Below are 14634 nucleotides of genomic sequence, written 5' to 3' on the forward strand. Positions count from 1 at the left end.
AGATCTGCTAGCTGTGTGCTTTTTGTTTTGTTTTGTTTTTTTGATACAGAGTCTCACTGTGTCGCCCAGGCTGGAGTGCAGTGCAACAATCTTGGCTCACTGCAGCCTTCGCTTCCTAGGTTCAAGCGATTCTCATGCCTTATCCACTGGAGTAGCTGGGATTACAGGTGCATGACATCGCTCCCAGCTAATTTTTTTTTTTTTTTTTTTTTTTTTTTTGGGGGATGGAGTTTCGCTCTTATTGCCCAGGCTGGAGTGCAATGGCGTGATCTCGGCTCACCGCAACCTCCACCTCCCGGGTTCAAGCAGTTCTCCCGCCACAGCCTCCCAAGTAACTGGAATTACAGGCATGTGCCACCACACCCGGCTAATTTTGTATTTTTAGTAGAGATGGGGTTTCACCATGTTGGTCAGGCTGGTTTTGAACTCCTAACCACAGGTGGTCCGCCCTCCTCGGCCTCCCAAAGTTTGGGATTACAGGTGAGCCAGTGCGCCCGGCCTAGCTGTGTGCCTTTGCAAGTTATCTAACCTCTCTGAGCCTCCACCATCTTCCTCTCAGTAAACGGGCTGATCATAATGGTACCCACCTGATGAAATTGTGAGGCCCAAATAAGTTTCTGCAAAGCACTCACACAGTGCCTGGCACACAGGAAACCACCAACTTCTCTATCCGGTGTGTGTTATGCCATTCATCCCGATAATAGCCCAACTGCACGCACCTTGTACCCTGTATAGTCCCCATCAGAGCAAATCATCCTGCTGCGACAGATTACAACATTCTGGTAACTTCTCAGACTCTTCCCTTGAAACTCCCTGTGCCAGGCCCAGGCACTATTACTCTCCACTGTTGTTTTAGAGCACATCGGTGCTCTAAAAATATTCATGTTGAGAGAACTCTTGTTTGACAGACCATGAAGCTGTGGGTGGAGGATTTCAGGGACATATACATGGTTCCCAGCAATGGGCAGGGGGCATTCAATATGCAGAGTCTAGCCCATGCTACTATGTCTTTTTTTTTTTTTTTCTTTTTTTTTAAGACAGAGTCTCGCTCTGTTACCCAGGCTGGAGTGCAGTGGTGCGATCTCGGCTCACTGCAACCTCCACCTCTCGGGTTCAAGCAATTCTCCTGCCTCAGCCTCCTGAGTAGCTGGGACTACAGGCACATGCCACCACACTCAGCTAATTTTTTGTATTTTTAGTAGAGACGGGGTTTCACCATGTTAGCCAAGAAGGTCTCGATCTCTTGATCTTGTGATCCTCCTGCCTTGGCCTCCCAAAGTGCTGGGGTTACAGGCGTGAGCCACCATGCCCAGCCGCTACTATGTCTTATCTGCAATGTTTGAGTACCTTCTGTACGTCAGGCCTTGGGCTGAGCACTGGGGAGACACACACAAAAAAAACAAGGAAACTCTCAGCTTTGTTTTTGAGGCGCTCAATTTTGCAGGGAGGATAAATTCACAAATGTCTGGAATATACCAGGCATTCTACACACGGGACTCAGCTCAGCTCTTTGGGTCAGCCTTGTAGTCCTATGTCCTGGCACATGGTGCTCAAGAAATATTCATTAAATCAGGTAGGGTGCGGTGGTTCAAGCCCGTAGCCAGCACTTTGGGAGGCCGAGGCAGGCAGATCACGAAGTCAGGAGTTCGAGACCAAACTGGCCAACATGGTGAAACCCCCCTCTCTACTAAAAATACAAAAATTAGCCAGGCATGGTGGCGGGCACCTGTAGTCCCAGCTACTTGGGATGCTGAGGCAGGAGAATTGCTCAAACCCGAGAGGTGGAGGTTGCAGTGAACTGAGATCGCACGACTGTACTCCAGCCTGGGCTACAGAGCGAGACTCTGTCTCAAAAAAAAAAAAAAAATAGAGATGGGGTCTCACTCTGTTGCCTAGGCTGGTCAGAACTCCTGGGCTCAAGTGATCTTCCCATCTCAGCCTCCCAAAGTGTTGGGATTATAGGCATGAGCCACCATACCCAGCCTGCATCCTCACCTTTAAAAAGGGCATGATAGGCCAGGCAAGTGGTTCATGCCTATAATCTCAGCACTTTGGGAGGCCGAGGCAGGCGGATCACGAGGTCAGGAGTTTGAGACCAGCCTGGCCAACAAGGTGAAACCGTCTCTACTAAAAATACAAAAATTAGCCAGGCGTGGTGCTGCACGCCTGTAATCCCAGCTACTTGGGAGTCTGAGGCATGAGAATCTCTTGAACCCGGGAGGCAGGGGTTGCAGTGAGCCAATATCGTGCCACTGCACTCCAGTCTAGGCAACAGAGCGAGACTCTGTCTCGAAAAAATAAATAAATAATTCTTTTTTTAAAAAAGGGCATGATAATTACTATCTTGCTCAAAAGGCTACTATGGAGATGAAATGAAATCGTGACTGCCAGGCTCCAGGCACAGGGTGCAGCTGAGGAAAAGACTTGGTGAATGGATGCTGGTACTGGTCTGTGAGCCTTTTCTTGTCCCCATTCACCTGGAGTGTCCCTTTTTTTCCCCTGAGCCCCCACAAGCCTAGCTCACTCCTGCTTAGCTTGGTCTTTGCCTCCTCCACAAAGCTGCCCTGCTCCCCAGGGTGGGGAAGTACATGGAGATCTCAGGGCACTGCTGGAGCACAGATGCATGCCCCACACCTAGTTAGTTCTGCACCAGACCTTCCACTCCATGCGGAGGATCTGTATCCATCTCAACCACAGCCATATCCCTACACCTGCCACAAGGTCAGGCACACAATAAACGCTGAGTGAATAAAGGAAATAAGCTAGTGGATGGATGGATGGATGGATGGATGGATGGATGGATGGATGGACGGACAGACAGGTACCAGGCTGAGGGACAGCGTTCATCCTGCAGGCTGTGAGTAGCACCAGGGTGTGGGGCATCCACAAGTGTGTGGCCTCGATCGAGCCTGACAGTTCAGGCCTGAGGAATCTACATCCTGTCCCTGCCCTGGGTGGGGTGTTTGCTCTGCTCTTATTTCCACAAAACAATTAACTGCAAACACCCTCAATCCGGGGAGACAATTCTAGAAAGTCAAACGGCCCTTCCGTCTCTGACCAGGAAAGGGCGACGGGGTCTTTGCCACCCATATGTGGTTGGCTTCAGGATCCTGGAAACTGCATTCCCAAAAGCTCACAGTCTCATTTTTTAGTTTTTCTTTTATATGTAACAAAACATGATGCTCACAAGCCTTCCACTTTTATCTCAGTGATTTACAGTTTCCTGCGGCCTCTCCCGAAAGATAACTTCCACCTAATTGAAATGATTATGTACTCTGCACTCAATTTTATTGTCATTTGACATCTTACTTTTTCATGAGACCAGAAGCTACTTATCTGTGTCACTGCTCCTAGCTGTGCCCAAGCCCTTGCTATACAGAATGTCATTTACTGACCCATCCCCTCATAGTCAGACATCTGAAACTGGGGTGCTTACAGAGTCTCTTAATTCAAGCAGCCCTGTGGTTGGGTGCAGAACAGCATGGCCAGGGTACCGCCCTTGTGTAAAAAAGGTGGACCAAGGTACACATATTTGCCTGTCTGTGCATAAAATACCTCTGGAATGATTCACAAGAAAATGGTAACATTGCTACTTTTGGGGACAGAGATAGGAGGACTTAACACCATGTATGCCTTGGTATCTTTTGCATTTTACCACTACGATAGGTTTTCTTTTTTTTCCTTTTCTTTTTCTTTTTTTTTTTGAGACAGAGTCTCACTCTGTCACCAGGCACGATCTCGGCTCACTGCAAACACTGCCTCCCAGGTTCAAGCGATTCTCCTGCCTCAGCTTCCCAAGTAGCCGGGATTACAGGTACACGCCACCACGTCCAGCTAATTTTTGTATTTTTAGTAGTGACGGGGTTTCACCATGTTGGCCAGATGGTCTCGATCTCTTGACCTTGTGATCTGCCCGCCTCTGCCTCCCAAAGTGCTAGGATTACAGGCATGAGCCACCGCGCCTGGCCAGGTTTTCTTTTTTAAAGGTAATTAACATTTTAAAAATCAAGATTTCCTCCTGGAGGTGAAGCCTAATTCCTGTCCTTCCTTACTTGAGGGTAGGCTAGACTTATTGACTTGCTTCCGAAGATTAGAGTATGGAAAGTGAAAAATAGTGGCTTTCCAGCAGAGAAGCCCAAGGGACACCTCCTTAACCACGGGATAAGGTGAGCCTCACCAGTGGTACCCTGTGATGTGGCAGACCCCCTCTCAGGATGTGATGAAAGGGACACTTCATCTCTGTGCTGTTATTTCTGCCAGGTGTGGTGTCTCACACCTGTAATCCCAGCTACTTAGGAGGCTCAGGCAGGAGGACTGCTTGAGTCCAGGACATTGAGGCTGCAGTGCACTATGATCATGTCTGTCAATAGCCACTGCACTCCAGCCTGGGCAACATAGCAAGACTCCATCTCTAAAAAACGAAAATATTCCATGCAGGGAACCACATGGCATTTGATGTCATGTCTCCCCTCCACTCTTTGGCAATTTCTCATTGTTTTTCTTTTTTAAAACAAAATTTTGCCCGGGTGCAGTGGCTAACACCTGTAATCCCAGCACTGTGGGAAGCCAAGGTGGGCAGATCACAAGTTCAGGGGTTTGAGACCAGCCTGGCCAACATGGTGAAACCCCATCTCTACTAAAAATACAAAAATTAGCCGGGCATGGTGGTGGGCACCTGTAGTCCCAGCTACTCGAGAGGTTGAGGCAGGAGAATTGCTTGAATCTGGGCGGCAGAGGTTGCAGTGAACCTCGACTGTGCCATTGGCCTGGGCAACAGAGCAAGACTCTGGCTCAAAAAAAATTTTTTTTGGCTGGGTGTGGTGGCTTATGCCTGTAATCCCAGCACTTTGGGAGGTCGAGGTGGGTGGATTACCTGAGGTCAGGAGTTCGAGACCAGCTTGGCCAACATGGTGAAACCCTGTCTCTACTAAAATGAAAAAAAAAAAAAAAAAAAATAGGCTGGGCATAGTGGCTCATGCCTGTAATCCCAGCAGTTTGGGAGGCTGAGGAGGGTGGATCATGAGGTCAGCCAGCCTGACCAACATGGCAAAATCCTATCTCTACTAAAAATAAAAAAATTAGCTAGGTGTAGTGGTGTGCACCTATATTCCCAGCTACTCAGGAGGGTGAGGCAGGAGAATCACTTTAACCTGGGAGGAGGAGGTTGCAGTGAGCCAAGATCTCGCCACTGCACTCCAGCCTGCGTGACAGAGTGAGACTCCATCTAAAAAAAAAAAAAAAAAATTAGCTGGGCGTGGTGGCATGCACCTGTAATCCCATCTACTCAAGAGGCTGAGGCAGGAGAATCGCTTGAACCCAGGAGGTGGAGTTTGCATTGAGCCAAGATGGCGCCATTGCACTCCAGCCTGGGCGACAAGAGCAAAACTCCATCTCAAAAACAAAACAAAACAAAACAAAAAAACAAAAAAAAATTTTTGAGACAGGGTCTCACTCTTTTGTCCAGGCTGGAATGCATTGGGATGATCACAGCTCACTGCAGCCTCAAACTCCTGGGCTTGAGCGATCCTCCCACTTCAGCCTCCTAAGTAGCTAGGATTACAGGTGCCCATCAGCATGCCCAGCAATTTTTTTTTTTTTTGAGACAGAGTCTTGCTCTGTCGCCCAGGCTGGAGTGCAGTGGTGCAATCTCAGCTCACTGCAAGCTCCGCCTCCCGGGTTCAGGCCATTCTCCTGCCTCAGCCTCTCCGAGTAGCTGGGACTACAGGCACACGCCACCACGCCCGGCTAATTTTTTGTATTTTTTAGTAGAGACGGGGTTTCACTGTGGTCTCGATCTCCTGACCTCATGATCCGCCTGCCTCGGCCTCCCAAAGTGCTGGGATTACAAGTGTGAGCCACTGCGCCCGGCCTAGCAATTTTTTTTTTTTTTTTGAAACAGGATCTTGCTTTGTTGCCCAGGTGGGACTTCAGTTCCTGATTTGAAGTGATACTCTTGCCTTGGCCTCCCAAAGTGTTGGGATTCCAGGCATGAGCCACCACACCAGGCCTCTCCTTGTTTCATGACTTTGATAGTATTGAGAATTGGCCTGGTATCCTGTAGAATGTTCCCTACACTGGATTCATCTGCTGGATCTAATTTTCTCATAAATAGGCCTGGCTAATAGCTTTCTTTTTTTTTTTTTTTTTTCGAGACAGGCTTTTGCTCTGTCACCCAGGCCGATGTGCAGTGGCATGAACACAGCTCACTGCAGCCTTGACCTCCCACCTCAGCCTCCCGAGTAGCTGGGACTACAGGCATGTTTTCATTTTGGTAGAGACAGTCTCGCCATTTTGCCCAGGCTGGTCTCAAACTCCTGGGCTCAAGCGATCCTCCCATCTTGACCTCCCAAAGTGCTGGGATTATAGGCATGACCCACCACGCCCGACCCAGCCTTACCTTTATGATCCCTTTATGGTTTCTCTTATAAACTACCCATGTGTCCTCTAGGAAGATGACATCAATATGTGTAGCTACCAGCAATGTACCTCCCTGCCTGATTTTTTGTGGCCTCAGACTAACTTCCTTCCAGGCATGGGCCTATTTGCTGCTGGATTCGACTGCAAAGCCCCATTCCTCTTCCTCACCCTCACCCCCAATCTGGTTTTCTGGCTCCACTCACTCCTTGCTAAATCAGCATGACCATCTTTTATTGTATTTATTGTAACAGCCGTTTCTCATGTTGAAATGGCTCCACCAACCCTAGACGAACACCAGACCCACATGAGACCTCTATCAGCAGAACTGCTGGTGAAAATGTGAGGAATGTCTCTGTCCTCCCCTGACTCATCAGACCTCAGGATGACCTTCCTTCCTGTGAGTTACCTGCATTGACTTTTGCATCATCTGAGTGTTGGCTTTGGATGATGTCTGGGTACTTTCTGTAGTGGAAATGGCTGCGGGCTGAGGACGTCTGGAGGCCAGAGCTGGTACCACCTATGCTACTAGCCAGCAAGGTGTCAGCTCAGGGAGGGAATTTCTTTTTCTTTTCTTTTTTTTTTTTATTGAGCCGGAGTCTCGCTCTGTCGCCCAGACTAGAGTGCAGTGGCGTGATCTCGGCTCACTGCAACCTCTGCCTTCCAGGTTCAAGCATATTCTCCCGTCTCAGTCTCCCGAGTAGCTGGGATTACAGGCGCCTGCCACCATGCCTGGCTAATTTTTGTATTTTTTTTAGTAGAGACAGGGTTTCACCATGTTAGCCAGGCTGGTCTCGAACTCCTGACTTCAGTTGACCCACACACCTCAGCCTCCCAAAGTGCTGGGATTACAGGTGTGAGCCACCACGCCCGGCTGGGAATTTCTTTTCTTTTCGTTTTTAAAATAGAGACAAGTTCTTGCTCTGTTGTCCAGCCTGGAGTGCAGTGGTGCAATCATAACTCACTGCAGCCTTGAACTCCTGGGCTCTAGTGATTCTCCTGCCTCGGCTTCCCAAAGCACTGGGATTACAGGCATGAGCCACCACACCTGGCCCAGGTGGAAGTTTCTAAATCTCAGTTTGGCCAGCTGTAAAATGGGATGATAACGTCTCCCTCATAAAGAACAGCTGAAAGTACTTTGCGAAAGGTACAATCACGTCAACTATGAGACCTCAAACCTTCTACTGAGGGCCTAAGGGCAAGATGAAAAGCGAAGGGGTGAGTGTGGGGTGAGTGTAGTCCAGAGCAGCCCTTCTCAAAATATGCTTTTTTGGAAGTGGAGTTGGGGGAGGGCGTGGGATCTCAGACCTTAGCTTTAAAATTCATGAAAACTTGACATTCTATGTGCTAAGGGCAAGGTCAGCTTTAGGGCTTGTGACCCATGCTCAGCTGTCGCCGAAATTCTTAAAAAAAATTTTTGTTTTTTGAGACAAGGTCTCGCTCTGTTGCCCTGGCTGGAGTGCAGTGGTGTGATCACAGCTCACTGCAGCATTGACAGCCCAGGCTCAAGCAATCCTCCCACCCCCTGCCTCCCAAGGAGGTGGGACCACCAGCAGCACCACCAGGCCCGGCTAGTTTGTTTGTTTGTTTCTTTCTTTGTTTGTTTGAGACAGAGTCTTACTCTGTCGCCCAGGCTGGAGTGCAGTGGCATGATCTCGGCTCACTGCAACCTCTGCCTCCCCGGTTCAAGCAATTCTCCTGCCTCACCCTCCCAAATAGCTGGGATTACAGGCGCCCACCACCATGCCCAGCCAATCTTTGTATTTTTAGTAGAGACAGGGTTTCATCATGTTAGCCAGGCTGGTCTTGGACTCCTGACCTCAGGCAATCCGCCTGCCTCAGCCTCCTGGAGTGCTGGGATTATAGGTGTGAGTCACCGAGCCCAGCCTAATATTTTTATTATTTGTAGAGATGAGGTCTCACTCTATTGCCCGGGCTGATCTCTAACTCCTGGTCTCAAGCAATCCTCCTGTTTTGGCCTCCTAAAATGCTGGGATTACAGGTGTGAGCCACCATGCCCAGCTGAAACTCTTTGTAATTTCTGAAAAAGGGCCTCACATTTTCATTCTGTGCCAGGGCTAATGGTACTTAGTTTAAGAATGTGAGGTCTGTGGGCCACAGACTGGGATTCATCTGGAGAGGCAGAGAGGAGGCTGTGATTTGGGAGGAGGGCTGAAGCTGGGGCCCCAGGGAAAAAAGTCCCTGGGATGGGAGGTGGGCTTTTCAGGAAGTCTTGCTAAACTGGGAAGGAACCTTGCCTTTTAAATTCCTAAGAAACCTTCAGTGAAACTTCCGTTTCTGAGGTGGGGGTGGATGTGGTTTTAGAGGGACAGTGAATCTGTGTCCGGACTGAGTCCCACTCCATACCTGCAAGGGGAGGAAGGACAGGAACATGTACTGGGTGTGCCTGGATGCCTGCCACAACCTGGGCATATTTGCTGTGAGAAGAAAATAAACCAATAAAATAGGGTAAAGGCCTCCTCCGACTCCCCTTGTTGCTGGCTCGAGGCTGAATCTGAGCAGGGGGACCTGTTATTTCCTTGGTGTGGAGGAGTCCTGATGAGGGAAAGGGAGTCAGGCTGGTGGGACCGGGAAAAGCAAAAGCAGAAGCAGATGAGCTACAAGTCTGCCTTTCTTCGTGGTCCAGGACACAGCCCTCCTGCGCAAGTAACTCACCATCTTCCTGTGCCCAGCTATCACCAGACACCTGCAGGTGAGCTCGCTGCAAGCTTGGCGTCATGGTGCTGCACACAGCCCTCATCAGCACCGTCCTATAAAATCTCCAGCCAGCCTTTGTTTCTTTGCAGTCGGCATCTCTCATGCAGGCTGCCCTCTGCCTCCTTGCAACATATTTTTCTACTTTCTCCAATAAATCTGCCTTTCTCTGCCTACGACTGTCTTCGTAAATTATTTTACCCCCACGCCACTGGCCCAGAGAGCCATCACTCCCCTTTGACATTTGGGCCTCCAAACTCTGGGATTTTGAGGGGGCAGGGACAATAGCTTCGAGTTGAGAGCTTATTCTGTGGGTCCCCGAGGAAGGGAAATGAGGCTAACAGGAAAAGGAGGTGCTCAGCTCCTGGCCTGGGCCTCAGCCCTGCTTTATGCCTCAATTCCACTTGGAAGCTGGCCAGCCGCCCTCCCTGCCCCTGACTTTACCCCAGACACCGCCTCTAAGTGGGGCCCCACCCAGCCCTACTTCCACACCTTTGTCCCCACCTGAAAACACACCCCTCCCAGTGCACTAATCCAAGTCCCACCTCCTCTTCAAGGTCCAAGGCTAGACCATGTCCTCCCTGGGTCATTCCAGCTTCACTCCTCTGAACACCTACAACACAACTGACATGGCACAGTCAGTGTCTTGTGGGCCACTGCCTCAGGGTCTTATTGTTTTATGAGGGTCTATGTATTGAGCTCAGAGCTGTTCCTTAGGTGCCATATATAATAGTAAATGGCTACAAGTGTGGGCCCTCGAGTCAGAGACCTGAGTTCAAATCCTGGCTGCACTGGTGTGATCTCGAGCACCTTACCCAGCGTTCCTGAGCCTCAGTTTCTCCACCTATAGGGTAAGGATGGTGTCTTGGATTTGTTGAGAGAATTTATTTTTTATTTTTATTTATTTTTGAGACAGAGTCTTGCTCTGTCACCCAGGCTGGAGCGCAGTGGCACGATCTCAGCTCACTCCAACCTCTGCCTCCCAGGTTCAAGTGATTCTCCTGCCTCAGCTCCCTGAATAGCAGGGATTACAGGTGTGTGCCACCATACCTGGCTGATTTTTATGTTTTTAGTAGAGACAGGATTTCACCATGTTGGCCAGGCTGGTCTCGAACTCCTGTCCTCAAGTGGTCCTCAGCCTCCCAAAGTGCTGGGATTACAGGCGTGAGCCACCATGCCTGTCGGGATAATTTATAAAGTGAGAGGATAACCAACAGTGGCTGCTGATATTATTATTGCTGTTGTTATTGTTATGACTGGGAATGGAGGAAGAAGACTCTGGATAGACACAAATAATACAGATGGTTGGAGCCGACGCACATGTAGGACTTACCGTGTTCCAGGCACTGCTCTGGGTGTTTTACATAGAAGTCATTTAATCTTCATGATATCCCTGTGAAGCTGGCATTACTATTTCCTCCACTGTGGAGAGGAGGAAGCTGAGATACACGGAAGGTTATTAAGTGACTTGCCCAACATCATGCAATCTATAGCATACCTGGTATCTGAACCCACGCAGTCTGGCCTCAAAGCTTGTACCTTGCCCACTAGCTACGTGAGCCCTCAGCCCCCACTACGCTGCCCCCTCCCTTGAGAGCCTCTGCTGTGGCACTACTAGTTTCAATGGAGCTGGTGATAGGTGCCCTTCTACCTAAAGAAAAATGCCCTATTTATTTATTTAGAGACTGAGTATTGCTCTGTCACCCAGTCTGAAGTGCAGTGGCACGATCTCGGCTCACTGCAACCTCCACCTCCTGGGTTCAAGCGATTCTTGTGCCTCAGCTTCCCAAGTAGCTGGGATTACAGGTGTCCACTACCATGCCCAGCTAATTTTTTGTTTGTTTTTGAGACAGAGTCTCGCTCTGTCACCCAGGCTGGAGTGCAGTGGCGCAATCTCGGCTCACTGCAACCTCTGTCTCCCAGGTTCAAGCGATTCTCCTGCCTCAGCCTCCTAAGTAGCTGGGATTACAAGTGCCCGCCACCACCCCTGGCTAATTTTTTCTTTGTATTTTTAGTAGAGATGGTGTTTCACCATGTTGGCCAGCCTGGTTTTGAACTTCCGACCTCAAGTGATCCGCCTGCCTCGCCCTCTCAAAGTGCTGGGATTACAGGCGTGAGCCACCTCACTGGCCCCCTTTGCCTTTAAATGCTCTTGCTTTCCAGGTAGCTAATATTTACTGAACAAAAACCATGCCCCCAGGAATAATGCATAGGATAAAAGTACCTCATTTAATCCTCAAAACAGCCCTATGAGTTAGGGGACATTGTTATCCCCATTTCACAGGAAAGGACTGTGCTCAGTGTGACACAGTAGGAAACAGCAGTGCAGGGACTTGAGCCTAGGTTTTCACCATTTTCCTTCCCAAATGGAGGCAGACAGGTCCCTTCCTACAGTGTGTTCCTGGGGCCAATTCCATTCTTACCCTGCCTGGAAGCCAGCCCACAAATCACAGCAGCAGGCTTCAGGAGGCTGGACCTGGGGATGGCTCGCCAGGCCCCTGCTCCCCCGTCCAAGAATGTGATGAGGTCAGAGTGAACCAGCCCCTCACTCCATCCTCTAACCCATCCCCCTCATCCCACCTGGGCAGGAAGAGGCAAGCTCTAGCCTCTGGGCTTCCGGAAAGCCTGGCTTTCCTGGAAGGCAGGATGAGGAGGGAGCTGCCTAACTTTCCAGTGAATAGCTGGAGGTGAGTCAGCCTCTGACCTGGATGGGGTGCAGTCCTGCCCCGAGTCAGGGGGCTGAACAAGATGACTTCATGGCCTCCTCCTCTCCGGGCCTGGCCACCTCCACAGCCTGAGACCTGAGAGATGTGGGGGTGGCTTTAGCCATGATGGTGGGGGCATCCCATCAATTTTAGGGGGCCAATCCCTCTCCAACTTTAGGGATGTTTTAGATTTTGCATGACTATTCTGCTCATTCCCACCCCTGCTCCAAATCACCCGAGTAGATATTGGGCTCTACAGACAACTTTGTTAGATTGGCTGTGTTTGTTTATTTGTTTTTGAGATGGAGTCTTGCTCTGTCGCCCAGGCTGGAGTGCAGTGGCACGAACTCAGCTCATTGCCACCTCCACCTCCCAGGTTCAAGCGATTCTCCTGCCTCAGCCTCCTGAGTAGCTGGGATTACAAGTGCCTGCCACCATGCCTGGCTAATTTTTGTATTTTTAGTAGAGAGGGGGATTCACCATGTTGGCCAAGCTGGTCTCAAACTCCTGACCTCAGGTGATCCGCCCACCTTGGCCTCCCAAAGTGCTGGGATTATAGGCATGAGCCACCGCACCCAGCCCTGAGTTGCTGTTTTGATTTATAAAGACCAAAGAAAGTCCGGAGATGGGCAGTGGTGATGGTTGCACAATAATACGAATGCCACTGAATTGTAACATTGAAAAAGGGTTAAAATTATAAACTTTATATTATGGATATTTTATCACAATAAAAAATCAAAAAAGAAAATAAATTATTATTAAAAATTTACCATACACACAATAATAGAAAAAATGATTCAATTAATTCACATATACCCATAAACCCAATTCAACCATCAACAAGATTTGCTATATTTACTTCATTTATCCTTCTTTTTTCTCTCTTCTTTATCGTGTGTGCGTGTGTGTGTGTGTGTGAAATATTTTAAAGCAAATCCTAGACATTATGTTATTTTACCCTTACATCAGCATTCAGCTCTTTAAATGTGAATATCTCCATATGTAATGTTTTAGGGAAAATGCTTAAACTGTGTTTTTACTCTGCTCTCACAGCAACACAACAATCAACACAGAAGACTTCTGTAATCCCAAAATATGAGAATATTTCTTCCCACCAGTAAGCAAGCAAGCAGTTCGGCAGCGGACATGAGCTGGGTGTCCTCAATTCTGACACCATCTACCCGGAGATAGCATCAGATTCCAAAGGTTGAGGGCTCGGTCCTCAAGACTGGCCCCGTTTCGGACACCAGTCACAAGTCCAGGCCTCTGGAACCTCTGACTGAGCAGCTTCAAGTTGGGGTTCCCACAACCCCTTCTTTGGGTTCAGTTAATTTGCTGGAGCTCACAGAACTCAGGGAAACACTTTTACTGGTTTACTATAAAGGATATTACAAAGGGTCCAGATGAAGAGCACGTAGGGCCAGCTACCGGGGAAGGGGCATGGAGCTCCATGCCCTGCCTGGGGCACCCTCCAGGACCCTCCCAATGTTCAGCTGTCCAGAAGCTCTCCAAACGCAGTCCTCTTGGGCTTTTTTTTTTTTTTTTTTGAGACAGAGTCTTGCTCTGTTGCCAGGCTGGAGTGCAGAGTGGCACGATCTCGGCTCACTGCAACCTCTGCCTCCCGGGTTCAAGCGATTCCCCTGCCTCAGCCTCCTGATAAGCTGGGACTACAAGCACGCGCCACCACGCCCAGCTAATTTTTTGTATTTTAGCAGAGACGGGGTTTCACCATGTTGGCCAGGATTGTCTTGATCTCCTGACCTCGTGATCTGCCTGCGTCAGCCTCCCAAAGTGCTGGGATTACAGGCGTGAGCCACCACACCCACCTTCTCTTGGGCTTTCATGGAAGCTCAGCATTCCTTCCCCCAGAGTATAGGGCAGGACCCTCTCTGGAATGAGGGTCTATGACCCAAGTGAGAAAGGTGGGGGAAGATTGGAGTCTTTCCTTGGGGCAGGTGAAAAGGGAGCGGGAGAAAGTCAGAGAGATTCTGTTTCCTGAGGCTTGTCCCTGAGGCTCAACACACCCAACATTCTAACAAAGGGAAGAATCAGGGGAGAAGAGACGCAAGACTCCAGAAGCACACCAACATATAAAACCCCACATCAAAGGTCAAATCGTGCACTTGATCTCTCAAGACGCCTGCTTGGCCCTCTTCCAGGTGTACTTTATTCCTGTCGTTCCTGCTCTGAAACTTTTTAATCAACTTTCACTCCTGCTCTAAAACTTGCCTCGGTCTCTCCTTCTTGCCTTTTGCCCCTCAGTCAAATTCTTTCTTCCGAAGAGGCAAGAATTGAGGTTGCTGCAGATCTATACGGATTTACCACTGCTAACATGAGGAGGTGACACTTGAGAGATGTAGTGGTTTGAATTATGGTTCCCAAAAGATCTATCCACCAGGAACCTCAGAATGTGAACTTTTTTGGAATAAGGGTCTTCGTAGATGTGATTAAGGTAAAGGACCTCAAATTGAGATCATTCTAGATTAGCATGGGCTCTAAATCCAATGGTAAATATCCTTACAACAGACAGAAAAGGAGAAGACCACGTGAAAATAGAGGCAGAGATCAAGAGTTATGGAGCCTCAAGCCAAGCAATGCCAAGGGCTGTCAGCAGCCTCCAGAAGCCAGGAGACAGGCAAGGAACAGATTCTCCCTCAGGGTCTGCAGAAGGAACTAACCCTGCCAAAACCTTGATTTTGGACTTCTGGCCTTCAGAACTGTAAGAGGAGATTTCTGTTGCATTAAACCACCAAACGTGATAATTTGTTATGGCAGCCCTCCGAAGTTAATGCAAGACCTA

This window comes from Symphalangus syndactylus, chromosome 1 (assembly GCF_028878055.3).
Source record: "Symphalangus syndactylus isolate Jambi chromosome 1, NHGRI_mSymSyn1-v2.1_pri, whole genome shotgun sequence".
Classification (NCBI taxonomy): domain Eukaryota; kingdom Metazoa; phylum Chordata; class Mammalia; order Primates; family Hylobatidae; genus Symphalangus; species Symphalangus syndactylus.